This window comes from Alligator sinensis, unplaced genomic scaffold (genome assembly GCF_000455745.1).
Source record: "Alligator sinensis unplaced genomic scaffold, ASM45574v1 scaffold489_1, whole genome shotgun sequence".
In the NCBI taxonomy this organism is placed as follows: domain Eukaryota; kingdom Metazoa; phylum Chordata; order Crocodylia; family Alligatoridae; genus Alligator; species Alligator sinensis.
The window spans coordinates 996,332-1,010,385 of record NW_005841901.1 but is presented as its reverse complement, the minus strand read 5'-3'; positions in this window follow the sequence as shown (position 1 = coordinate 1,010,385).

Here is a 14,054-nt window from a genome sequence, read left to right as displayed (position 1 = left end):
GGGGGGGGGGGGGGGGGGGGCTAGCAGGGCCTGCAGCAGGGCTTGGTGGGGTTCAGGAGGGTTTGGCAGAATTAGGATGGCTACTGGGGTCCATTAGAGGGTTTACTTAGACTGGGTTGACCATTTTTATATCTTTCTAACCTTCCTGAACTTCTGTAAATTTCACATTTGAGATTGACTTAACTAAGTATATGCTCCACATCAGGGTGCACTAAGTTAGATCAGGTGGTCATTTTTAATGCAGTCTAACCTCCCTGGACATCTATATATACCATCAGAGTCTGTGCTCTCTTGATTACCTTCTGGAAGTGCCTAATGCTTTCTGGGCATGTGTATATGTCTATACACATGCCTAAACTCAATGTGCATTAGCTTAATGCACATTAAGGTGATTTATGTGCATATCTAGATGTGTACGCACTAACTCAGGTGCGTGGACCAACTTATCACTAAAGTTAGTCCCAAGTAAATGGACACACTGCATTAATGTACACTGCATTAATGTACTTTATCATATCTACATGCTCGCTAAAGTGATTTAGCTATTTGGGCATAAGTTTGCTACCTGCTTTATGCAGGTATCAAATTTAGGCTTGAATCATCTTAAATTGCCATTTTTAAGGTGCATTAAAGGTACACACATGTAGATCTGCACCCTTAATGAGCCTTAATTAGGGGTCATGTGCATGAAATGTGCATGTGTAGACATAACCTCCATGCTTCTTTATATCACTGTCCTGGGGCCAGGAACCCAATTTTGTATGTGCTGTGATACCTAAATTGGAAGCATGGAAGGAAAAAAATGATTTTTTCCCTATGCTTATCAGAAGCTGGCAGTTATATGGTAAGGAGAAAGTTTATACCATTGTTCCTCAACAATTAGTGCATTATATTTAGGGTTCTTAAATATGCGGTTGTTAATTATTAAATCATTGGTACGCCAGGCTTGATTACTACTGTATTTGCATACCACAGATCCTTATGTAAGTCACACATCTTGTTTTCAGAAGGCAGAATGTTTGATCACTATTACAATGGGTCATAACAATCCCATTAAAGCTAAACAGTGGGTGGAAAAAAATCAAAAGAAAAAATAACTATATTGTTTTTGTCTGTTCTCCAGTGAACCCTGTGCACTGGTCTTTGTTCTACTTTGAGCTCCAGTGAGCAAGGCTGTGCAAAGAGAGCATCTCGTAGGTTCACGGATAGTCTTCTCCTCAATCAGGGGCCATATCACCAGGCAATCTGGTTTGCCAGGGCTTTTGCAAATATCCTGTCATCAACATTATATAGCAAAATATGAGAAACATTTTCAGTGGTACTACTTTTATTATTAATATAATTTATTTCCATTTACAAAAAATGAAAATGTTCCTTATCCAGAGCCCCATGAGCATGAACAACCTTTACAAAACACAATTAATTAATACAATTATAGTTATGTCTCTGAATGTGGGAGGAAACACTTTCTTTATTGAAGAATGAGAATAAGGTTTCAGCAGGGTAATATTATATCTTTATGTTTAAAGGGAATTCAATACTCACCCGATCTCAGCCTGATGTGTTACTGAAATGAGATCATCAATTACTGTCTGCTTTTCTTCTTGAGGTAATGCTTATTTAAATTGTTCGTGATTTCTTTTGACAGTTTGAGCAAATGCAATTTTCATAAAAAGGATTTTTACTGCTTTCAGTTCTTGCTTCAATATATAATTTCTAATAGAATTTTTAAGACTTTGGTTATTTTTTTATTCTTTAATGCCTGCTGATGTGGATGCACTCAGACTGCTGCATTTTAGGACTTTTCACTATTGGGGTTTGATTAAATGTGCTATTAGTCATCTCCATTTATTCCAAATCTGGAAAGTCCCTTTTAAGCATAAGCATTCCGGCTTTATCTGTTTGTCAAGAAAAGCTCATTTTTCATTGATGGTTTTCTTTTTCACTAGTAAAGAGAGGGACAGCTCTATAAAGAGCTTCACAATTATCCATAAATGATAATGACCAGTGTCCATCAACCACCCGAGAGGCCACAATACCTCCTCATTGCTTTTTCCAAATGAACACACATCAACAGCATGATGATACAAAAGATACAAATAAAAGTTTCCAGCTAAACATTACTAGTGTTCCGTAAGTATCTTAGTCTTTTCTGCCAGTGCAGAACAGATTATCCTAAATAAAGTACAATCCTTTGTGTTCAGGAAACAAATTGTAACAAATTGATTTGCATACCAATTTTGCTATTAGTCAGGATATAAATACATACATTCTCAACCATTCAAATGCCACTGCAGTTCTAGTGCCACACAGCATCACCTCATTGTGTTTGTTGATGTGCTGCAAAAAAGGGCAGTGAAGGCAATACATTCAGAGGTATAAAAAAGCTTCAATACCACACATTGGGTGTTTGTTTTCAAGGAGGACCTGAAAATACCAATTTAGTATTCTGTGCCAAAATTTGCCTGAAGGATGGGAAAACTTCCAAATGGACAAAGGTTGAAATAATTGCACTATTTAGAGAAGGGATGTGTCATGTGTATGCAGAATAATAAATTGTAGAGGAAAGATAGATTAGGTGCATATATTCAGTATTTTCATAATACAAGAACAAAGGGATGAGACAGTGTGTTCATACTTATGAAATTCATTTTGACAAAACCATCCAGGGTTACACTTGTTTGGATTAAAAAACAAATAGTTTGGAGCGGATATGAAGGCTCATGTTTATGCAAATAAAGTAACCTCAGAGTAAGGGGTTTAGAATGAAGTGCTCTCTATGGACAGGTTATTCTATACTTCCTACTGGAACGTTTCTTATACTGTGTTGTGAAGCATTCAGTTTTGGCCACAGTGGGAGGGTAGATATTAGAACGTGGATCTGGCATAGTGTAGCAGGTTCTTAGTTCCTAATCTTCTGACAGTTTCTGGGCATTCTGCCCTGAGTTTTCTGATTTCAGTATTGGGTATTATTTTAAATTAATTGTTATTAATATGAAAGTGTGTGTAGTTTGACAGTCAGTGGCACAGGTTTGGTATGCAGTGCTTTGCAACGGTCTCTGTGTCATTTTGCATTTGCTTTATCAACCAAACTGGTGTCTGTTTATGTTTCTGAAATAGACAAGCAAAGGTTTAAAATCATGATAAATATATTTAAATATCCACAGGTGTCAGAAAGCAATGATAGTCATTCTTATGCAATATTGAGAAATCAAATTAAAACAGTTGTTCTGAAATGGATGCCTCAGCATAGTTATTAACTATATCATCTCTACAATCATAACTTTCCTTGGCCATGAAACCCATTACACATTGGCTGCTATATTGATTCCCTAATGGCATGATTCTTTATGGCTGAAGGGTAACCACATACCTTTCTCATGTTTGCTGTACTGTGGGGCAAATACAGATACTACCTCTTTCAGGAATGGTTTCTAAATCAATGCCAACCATAGCATAATTATTGGTACTATTCTAAGCAATTTGTTTAGCTGGCTTAACTAACCTGTGATGGCATTGACTCTTCAGAGCTGGCCTAAGCAAGACATTCTCACTCAGTTTTAACTCTGTCCTTACCAAAATAAAGTCATACTCTGGGTTTACCAGAGTGACATGACAAATAAAAAATGACTGTGTGAAAACAAATTCTACTTAAGGCACATTTTCCATAAAACCATGGATCCACCAGTAACCACTTCTGGGCAGGCATCTACACATGCAGGGAAGCAGGAGCAGATTTGCTGCTAATGGCAGCAAACTGCTCCTGCTTCCTGAGGCCCTGAAATGGGCCCCTGCCACCACCAGGGACAGCTCTAGGCTCCCCTGGGGTGCTACACTAGGGCCTGGCAGGGAGCACTGGGCCAGGAGATAGCTGTCTCCTGGCTGGGGCTGGGACATTATACCCTGTTCCCTAAGGTTGCCTGCTGCTGGGGGGTAGGCAATGTCCCCCTGCCCCAGTAGCAGGGAGCTCCTGGCCCTGGCTCCCTGATCCAGGGCAGGAGATTTGGAAAGAGCTTCAGGGCAGGGGCAGGCCCCAGCCCCCTGTCCCAAACCAGCAGTGGGACAGCTAGCAACTAGCTCACTTCTAACTGCCCCACTGGCAGATTGGGGTAGAGGGCCGCGATCTACCCCATCCCTGCAGCTCTTTCTAAGATCCATGCCTTGATCACCCTATCGGGGCATGGGGCTGAGACCTGCCCCAAACCAGGACAGTTCCTATCCTCCACCCCACATTCAGGGTGGAGGATGAGGAGTCTGTTCCTCGCTCAGCTCTGCAAGCATGGAGCAGGGTGGGAAACAAGCTGGGGATCTTGTTCCCTGCTGAGCTCTGTGAGCAGGCAGCTGAGTGGGGAAGAGGCTCTGGAGCTTGTTCCCCGCTCAGCTCTGGAAGTGCAGAGCTGATGGGGAAGAGGCTGGGAAGCATGTTCAGTGTGGGGAACAAGCTCCCCAGTTGCTCCCCTTCCCAGCTTCATGCTCATGGAACTAGGTGGGGAACAAGCTCCCCAACCCCTGCCAGCAGGGAACTCCCAGTGTGAGCTCTACACTTTTGGGGCCACACTGGGAAACCCTTATCTCCTGTGGTTGTGGGGCTGGTGCTGGGAACCCCCAATTGCAATGGTGGAGTGGGGGCTGGGACATAAGGATCTCTCAGCCCCTGCTCTCCAGTCATGATCTCGGAGCTGGGGGGCTTGGAGCTCCCTGCTGCCGGGGCAGGGGGACGTAGTCCCCACCTGGGCTTTGGTGGTGGAGCCTGCCCTGGCAGCAGGCAGCAAATTGGTGCAGGGAACAATCTCCCACCCCCTGGTGGATGGCTGCTTGGGAGTAGATTTGCTCCTGATCTACATGAGCGCTACTGCACCATTACTAATCAAAAGTAAATTTGCTACTTGCATTTGCAGGTAGCAATTTTACTCATGATTAGTGAGGTTTACTGCATAGTAGGCATGTGCAGACTTGCTTACTGCACAGTAAACTATGCTACTGCGCAGTTAAGCATCTCATGTAGATGCTCCCACAGAGTGTTTAGTTCTGTCAGCTATGCTCCCTCCCTCCTGAGCCATGTACGAATATAAAACTTACTCTCAAGCCTGGACTCAGCCATTGTGGGAATTTTAAAAAAGCCTTTTTACATCTATTCATCAGTGTAGCCAGTTGGGATGGATAGGCCAGGGGTGTCTGCACAACTTCTGGGGCTCACATCTGACAGAATCCTGTTTTGCTTGCTAAAAATTTGGATATGCATTTGGTTGTGGTAATTTGGTACTGTGACCAGAATATACAGTTGTTCTCAGCAAGCAGACACATTGGTTAGTATCCTGGAATATGATTTTGCATATATTTTTACACAGCAAATGAAGAATAATGAAAATATTTTTATCTCCTGAATGCAAACATTTGGAATGAACAAATCAAACCAATATATTCTACCACCAAGGAAAGCTACAGTAGTTTACTAATGAATATGTAATGCCTACATTAACATTTTTATTAGGCTCAAGTCATCATTTTGTTTCACAGCCATAAACACAGTGGACCATGCATGAAATTACTACTTTTTCAAGAGAATGAGTTGTGTCGCTAGTTGTAAAGGCTGTAAACCTTTGCTTAACTACTGTGCTCGTTGCTCTAATAAGTTTCTTTGCTATAGCTTTTCTTTTCTATTAGCTTGGTACCATATAGTGTGTTAGTAATGACTCTAGCATGTTTTAGGATAACTCATTTATTTAACTAACACCAAGAAATAACTGATTCAGTGATCATGGTATTAATTCTGCTGTAATTGATCTGAGAGAAGTTCCCATTCTTGAATCTGAAACTGTCTCTATGTGAGAGTCTGAGGTGGTTCTCAATTCTGGAATGCACACAACGTGTGACAATTTCCTGATGAGACTTAACTCTGCAGCACAAGTATCACCTATTTATTCTGATATGGCTGTTGCTTGTCCTACTTGCAGAACTTTCTACATTTAAATAAATAAATGAATAAAAGTGTCATGGATAGGCAAAGAGGAAAGAATTACTTGATGTTGGACAAGAATTTCACAACATTACCTTCATGGATATGACATGTGGAAATGATGTACGTTTTGAATTCCAAGGAGTTTGCAGGGAGATACTAAAGCCATAGCACTATGCTGAAGCTTCATATCTGGAGCGCGGTTCACAGATATGCCCACAGTTGTGTAGTAAGAGTCACATTCATATTTCCAAAACTATCCAGCACCCAATATTTCACTGATACTCATCCACTCTTCTGTTTCTTCAAGTTTAATGTATCATGGAGTTTTTGAGAAGAACAGTTTCTAGATGGAACAATGTCTTAAACAAAGGTATTTCATCAGGATTTTTTTTTTTTATGTTTTGGTTTGTGAAAAAAAACTGCAAGTGCATTTATATGTTCATTGTGAGTCTGGGCCATGTGAGAGACCTGTTAGGCTCTTCTTTACTTTCTGGATGTGATAAATGTACACCTGTGTATACAGAAGAGTGAACTCCCTTTTTAACTTGGAAATGTTATTCAGTATCCTGCAGAAATGGCAGGGGCTAATGGCAGGACACTAGAAAATAGGGACATCTAAGGTTCTTGGCAACTCCTCTGTAAAGGAATCAGGGGGAAGAGAAAAGTAAGGATGCGCCAAGACTGCTGAAGAAAGGCATGCATTTTTATGAAACAAAACCAGGAGTAAAAAACAGAGAGAGGGACTGATGGTCTGATTTGCTTGTTGTTCTGTAAAATTTTGGCTGAGGAAAGACACCTGAATTTCTTGCAGCACTAAGCCTAAGGAGTAAAGTAAAAATACAGATTTTTTATTAATTTATTTTTAAAACTTGTCTAAAATGAAGTGCACATGGCCTCTTGCTTGGCCAAGAGGCTGAAATATGATAGCAGAGAGTGTCTGTTTAGTGATGATTGTTGATCCCATTAGTTGTTTGCTTTGATCATATATCTCAGAACTGGGTTATAAACATCCACCAACATTCAGCTAATATATTGGTGTGTGAAAAAAGGTGAGGTTGCTCATATAAAAGAATACATTTTTCAAAATTGAGGGGGAGTTCAAAGTTCTTTCAGAGAATCTTCAAACACTGTTCTCTCAATTGCTTTTGTTACACTGGCAAAATCATTTTGAAAATGTGAAAAGAAGGAAAAGTTTTCTCAACAAAAGTGAGAAAAGTTTGTTGTGTTTTGGTTTTTTAACATTAAAAGGTCTCAAGTGATCACTGTTTCAGTTAATTGGTTGGTAAAGAGTAATGTAAGTCATTGACATATTTTAAGGACACTCAGATCAAAATAGCAATTTTGTTGGAGTGTTTTTAGTTTAAAAAAAAATCATCCTTTTAGCCTAACTTACCCTTACCTTACAGATGCATTCAGAGGAATATATAGATACTGGTGAGAATGATCCTGACATACTATTTTTGTTTCAGATTAATGAAGGATCATGAAAAACGGGTGCAGAAGAGGTTTGCAGCTATATTTGATCTGCCTGCCTGCCTGCCTGCATGTGGATTGTTACTACAGTAGGATTAGAAGTGCTGGGTTTGATGTCAGGAGTCTTATTACTCACATGATTATTAATGATGTCTCTCAATCAGGGAAGCTGAACAACAAGGCTCAGGAGATTTGCCCCTCTCTGACTCTGATATAGCATCAGCATGCCCTCTATCCTCAAAGGATCATTAAGGGGGTCACACTGAACCCTTTGAATTAGCAATAATGGAGCTCTTGCTGCAAGCAGCAAGGTTGTCCAGTTCTGGAGGCTGCTCTCCCCAAGCTCAGAGGTTTGACATGAGGCACAGGGAGTCTGAATTCCTGTCTCATGAGAAATAGGTGAAGGTTAGCAAATGTTGCTATCTGCATGCAAAATTAACGGGTATGCTCCTCTCTGCTATGAATAAGAAACATCCACACCTAAGGGGCTGTTGACTTGTTCTATTAGGAACAATATCATTCTTCAGCATAAGAGCATTTAAGCTCATTGACAGGCACAGCAACTGTCCACATTTGTCATATCACCTGATGTCATCACCAGGCAAAAAAGCTAATGAAAGAATGAATTCATCAGGAATGCATGTAGATATAATGAATGCAACTCACACAGTTAATCCATCCACATGTCCTGTGTGAGTAGACCACTGCTGATGTAATGAAAAACAACGTAGGTACACAATGTAAACAGACCATATCAGAATAGAACCATTCTGGACACACCTACACGTGATGCTATGTCACCATTGTGACACGCTATGGCGACATAGCGTCCATGGGTGTCTACACGTGACCAGCAACTCCCCCATTATAGTGCGCCGCTATGACAAAGTAGTTGCTAAAAATAACCATGTGCCGTGCCTACAGCACAGTACAGGCGGTTACTGTGCCATGCTGTAGTACTCCCAAAAGGAAGTACTAAATCATGGCGCTGTAACAACGTCACCGTGGGGCAACATGTAGATGTGCCATCACAGAATGATGAAATCATTATTCTTCTGTATACTGCTTATAGTAGTACATGCAATCTGTTGCATAAGAATCCAAAATAATGGATAAGGGACACTCCACTCATTTTATGATAGGGAATAACGCAGATGGAAAATAATTGACAACGCTGCAAGAAACGGGCTCATAATGTCCACAGACTGACTTTGTGCACTTGTCCTGTGCTGCATTCATTCACAGGTTCATCCTTAAAAACAAATATCTAGAAGTGTGCATGTCCTAATCAAGATTACTGTTGCTTCCCAGCAGCAGGTGCCACCTGCCAGTTCCATCAAACCAGAAGATTTACTGGACTGTACAGTTCAGTGGGTTGCCAAGGGCCATGTCACTACAAATGAGTGTTTTGTCTGTTCTGTTTGCTCAAATGTCTAGCATACCTTACAGTGGTCTGTTTACTACTAGTGCCTAAGAGCTGTGATATTGGGTGGTTAATAAGAATATTCAAGTAAATTCCCTGCATCTCTTATATTTAAGTTTTGTCATACTATGCATCTGAAAACTACATTAATCAGAGATGTGTCATGTTATAGAACTTGACAGCATGCTGCTGACTCTTCCATTTGAACATAATTCTGTGGCCACATCTCAAAAAGGAAACTTGCTGAAGAACTGCAACATCTGCTGCTCATGTCCATCACAATGAGTCCATGAACTTACTCATATGACATTATAGATTTGCTCCTATTATCAAGCAATTGCCACAATGCTGATATTATGCTTGGCCCCAGGAGGCCTATTTGACCTTTAATGTATAATCATCAGTGATATTGCACATGACTTCTCAGCGAGGGCTTATGCATAAGCCTAGAGCAAATCTGGGCCTTTTTGTTTTGCTCATGTCAGTGTCATGGTAATCAACATTGACTCTTCCAGACTACTGGGGCCCACCAAACACTTGTCTCAGGTGATTTATTAGGATGCTTTGCCAAAGTAGGCTAAATTCCTGCTTCTTTTTATCTTCTTGTGATAAGAAGATACAGCTGTGGGGGCTCTACAGGCTCTGTGAATCTGAAGTGACTCCTTCTGTTCAAAAACCTACTCTTTAAATGTTTCTGCGGGGCTTGTGTAATGACAAAAAGCACAATGGCTACATGTGCCTGTCACTAGCTGCTATATTGATAAAATGGGACAACCTAAAAATAAGCATTTATTCTTGTACCCCATTTCTATTAATATTTAATCTGTTTTGGAGGGTGTCAGAACCTTAATATGATCAGGTACAACCCACATGGTGGGTCTCTCCGCATGTTCTCACTGGTCTTCTTTTGATTTTCAGAAACTGTCTAGTCACACACTTTCCACATCCCACCACTTGTATTTCAGGGATTTAAACATCATATTCATTAACCCACAGAGCCTTGATGTGAGAGGTCAGCTTGCACCAGATGGTTTTCTTTTTCTAGAAGCAAGTAGTTTCAGGCTTTTTAAATCCTTTTATTTTTCATACCTTGAAAGTTCAGAATATATTAAAAATGTAATCTCTTGTTCTGTAAAAATTGTCCCCACCCTACCTCACTCCTTGTTTTTGCTTCTAAATGCATTAGCTGCCCGAGTCTGAATTTGCTTCTTATTAAAATTGGCATTAGGAACTCAGAGGTTATTTATCTCTAATTGCCTGTGTTGGATGAAGCCATTTCTCTTTGCACCTGGCTGTTACCTAATTTCATTTTAGTTGCTGTGTTGATTTTGATTGGGCCTAATTTATTGTTTGCTGCTCAGCAATTTTCATGCTTTTGATCACTGAAAGCTTGTCAGTGCTCATGACATTTTCAAATGTAAGTACTTGCCAGTCAGTCCCCTGTGATCTGGGATAGCCATTACCTGCCTGATTCCCAAATAGCTGGGCACCATTTGTGCTGTTCAGTACGTGATCCTGACTCCAGGTAGATTGCAAAGTGCAACCACGTTTGTACACTTGTAAAACTGTGGCAGGTAATCATGATTGGAAAAAAGACCAGCAGTTGAAATTGAACTGTGGCCGAACTTGACTGGAAAGAATCATTGTACTTTGACAGAAGGGGGAAATGTACATATTTGCTTGAAAGGTACAGTTGCTTAAGGATATTGAAAAGGCTTTGATTACTGTGGGCTTTGTACATTTGTATATTGGCAAGATTAGCCTTAGCAACTGGCTGCAGCATGAAAGAGATAAGAAGCACATTTGTATTATCCTGCGGAGAACACTGATCTTTATACTAGGCTCCTGGATTTTAGGTATCAACAGAATATGTTGAACCATCTTTGATATCTTTATGTGCTGCTGTGTAGAAATTGTAATTGACATTAGATACATAATAATAATGGCAGCTGTTACTGGTATATGCATTCAGAGATCAGAACTGGCATACATGCAGAGTGTATGCCTGCGAATTAATGCCATGGAAGCAGCTTAGGAGGGGTATGAACTAAAACATCATTGCTTTATGCACTGACACATCAGTTGCATACCAGCAGCCCTTTGGTGTACTAATTCTACACCTGCCAGTAACTGCTTCCTGGCTGACATGCATACACTGTGGAATATGCAGGAGCAGAAGGAACATGAGCTATACTGTTTGAAAGAGAATGTGTTAGCCTGGGATTTGAGTACTGGGCATGAGCAATCAGAAATGCCTCTAGAGATTTCCCCTGGAAAGATCAGTATGCCATTTTATGGATCTTTGTATCCTTTGGAGACCCCGGCTTGGAAGCCAGGCACATCACACACGCTGTGCCACGCTGACAAAGAAATCCTTGCTGCTCTGTCTGTTCTTGCCACTGGCTCATTCCAGAGAGTCAGCGGAGCTAACTCATTAGTGTCTCAGTCTCTTCAATCACAAAATTGACTTGACTTTGTAGAGGCCCTTCTGGTTCACCCTGCAAATTACAGTCACTTTCCTGAGACCTGGAAAATAGTTACATTGTATCACACACACACACACACACACACACACACACACACACGAGCACAATATATGTATGCTTTCTGACTAACTAGATTTTCAGCTACATTAAATGTACCCGCATTTCAGTCAGGAACCCATTTTAGGGAGAAACACATCAAATAGAAAACATTTTACAGCCATAATATATTTGCATTTGTGTAAATGCAAAGCATGTTGATCTCACAACCTATTGCCTTTTAAATAGCTGCCACCTGCTCTTGTATAGGAGTGCTCTGTTATTGCATCAGTAGTTTACATTTTTGCAACAACAGCTACGCTAAAGGAAATTTTGAGACTGACCATAATAATTTTTAAATGCACCTCATATGCCACCTTAAAGAAAATCCCACAGGAAAAGGAGAAATCTTGGACACTAGGATCCTATCGCATTTGTTGTTAAATTGCCTGGCATGTCCTTCTTATTTAGTATAGTTATTCAGACATGGGAGTTCTTCAAGACATATATCAAAAGGTGCTATATGAAAAGAAGTCAGGCCTCTTATGACTGCTGTGTTTCTCGCAGATGACAGCTCCATCCCTGACAACCTTTGGCATTTATACTAGTTCAGCACCCAAATGAATGAAGGTGGTTGCAGTGTGTGGCCTTCTAATGCCCATCCGCCTTGCTCATCAACTCTCCCACCTTGCTAATGTGTCACTGTTAGCATTTATCCCAGTTTGCTTAGACTTACTGAATCCATGCATACCTCTTTCATGCAATTTATGAGAGGCACTAGTTTCTGTCCAACAGTTGTATATTTTTTCCATGAACATTTTGCAGTCAAGCCTCCTTTATGCTGTAGTCTAGAATGTCCCCCATAAACCATATCCCAATTCAATTTTTAATCCTATTAATCAATCTAGGAAAGGAGGTAAGTCTTCCATATGGATCTGTCTTCTCTCATTTAAGGAAAAGTTTTAAGATGGATAGCAATAGCCTTATTCCTATTGTGACGGGCTGGCTGGCAGTGATCTAGCCCAGGGGTTTTGAAAGGGCAAAAGATGACTGGAGGATTTGGGATTCCCTTTCCTCACCAATCAGGCCCCAGAGACTCACCCTCCATGTCCCCTGATTGGCCCCTTGGGTCACCTGGAGGGGGATAAAAGGGGCAGCGCGGCTGACTCAGGGAAGAGACCAGCGAGGGACCATGAGGAAGGAGCTTCAAAGAGCTGGCAAGAGCTGGGCCAGCAGGGCAGAAGCAGTTGCCCCAGAAGAGCCTGAAGGAGTGGGACCTGCAGGCAGCAGTTGGACCCTCAGCAGCACAGCGTGTTGCCGGCAGGAGAGGCTTCCTGCTGGGCTCCAGGATCCCCTACGAGAGGCTGTGGCTAGCAGGAGAGGCTCCCCGCTCCAGCAAGATCTGAGCAGTGACCTGAGAGGTTCCCAGCTCGACTTCCAGCTCTTCCAATCAGAGACCAGGCAGCTCGAAGTGAGACCGGGGCTCCAGGAAGGTCAAGATCCTTAGCAGCTTGGAGGCTGGGTGGTAGCATTTCTGCCTACCATGTGGGACATCTCAGTTCAAGTTCTAGTTGGGGTGACTTGGGGTGAGTGAACTAACAAGAAACAAATCTTCATGCAGTAGAAAGGGGCCATTGTGCTTTCCCCCTTTTTCCCCCCTCCAGGTACCTAAGTCCTATATTTCCTTGACATTTTGTATTTTGTGCCTTTTTATACTTCCCCAACCAGTATTGTTTGCTCTGCTGTTTGTGTTTTATATTTTGTTAACCCTGTTTTTTGTCAATGATTGTCAGTGTCTAACCTTTGTTGAATCCTGCCCCCTTGGGGCATTGCAGTGTCCACTATACCCCCTGATTATGCCTGTTATGTTCCCACTATTGTTCCCTCATTAAAAGGTATATGGTTAAGTCCCCAGTGGTGGTCTGGCTCTGCTCTATAGGGGGAGGAGAGTCCCTACACCTCTCACATCACTTGTACACCTGCTTTGATCCCTTCAATTGGAGAGGGAGTACCTTTTGGAGTACCGCCTGGGTTACACTATTATTTGCTGTGGATGAGAATTTTTGGGCGATCCAATTTAATTTAAGATGGTCTTCCTCATCACAGTGACATTCATATTGCACATATCCATAGGAATTTCCTCCCTTTTGCATGATTATTGAAACCTTCCTGTATTCCACAATATTATATTTACTGTTGCAGACATATTAAGAGATCAGCACAAACTATTTGTGTCATATATATGCCTTTGTAATACTCAGATTTAAAGCATCCCAGCAAAGTGCAATTGCAAAAGTTTAAAATTAAGAATTTACTTTTAAATCCAGCCCCCTCCCACACACACACGCTTATAATTTACTTCTGTATTATACCACAATCTAAACAGAAAAACATTTCAAAGAACTTACTCTTTCTAGTTCACTCTCTCTATTTCTACACAATCTATTTATTGCCTGAAACCTAGTACTAGTATAACCTATGTCTTCACAGGTGTTTTTTTTTTACTCATTGAACTAATTTTTAGGATTAGATGTAAATGTTTCTCTTTTTAGGAAATTGCATTTATAGGGAAGGATTTTCAAAAGCACTTAATTTTGGCTGAAATCTGCTTCTACTGATAAAAAAGGTAAAACTTTATTTGACTTCAGTGGGAATCTCCACACATGCAGGCACGTGC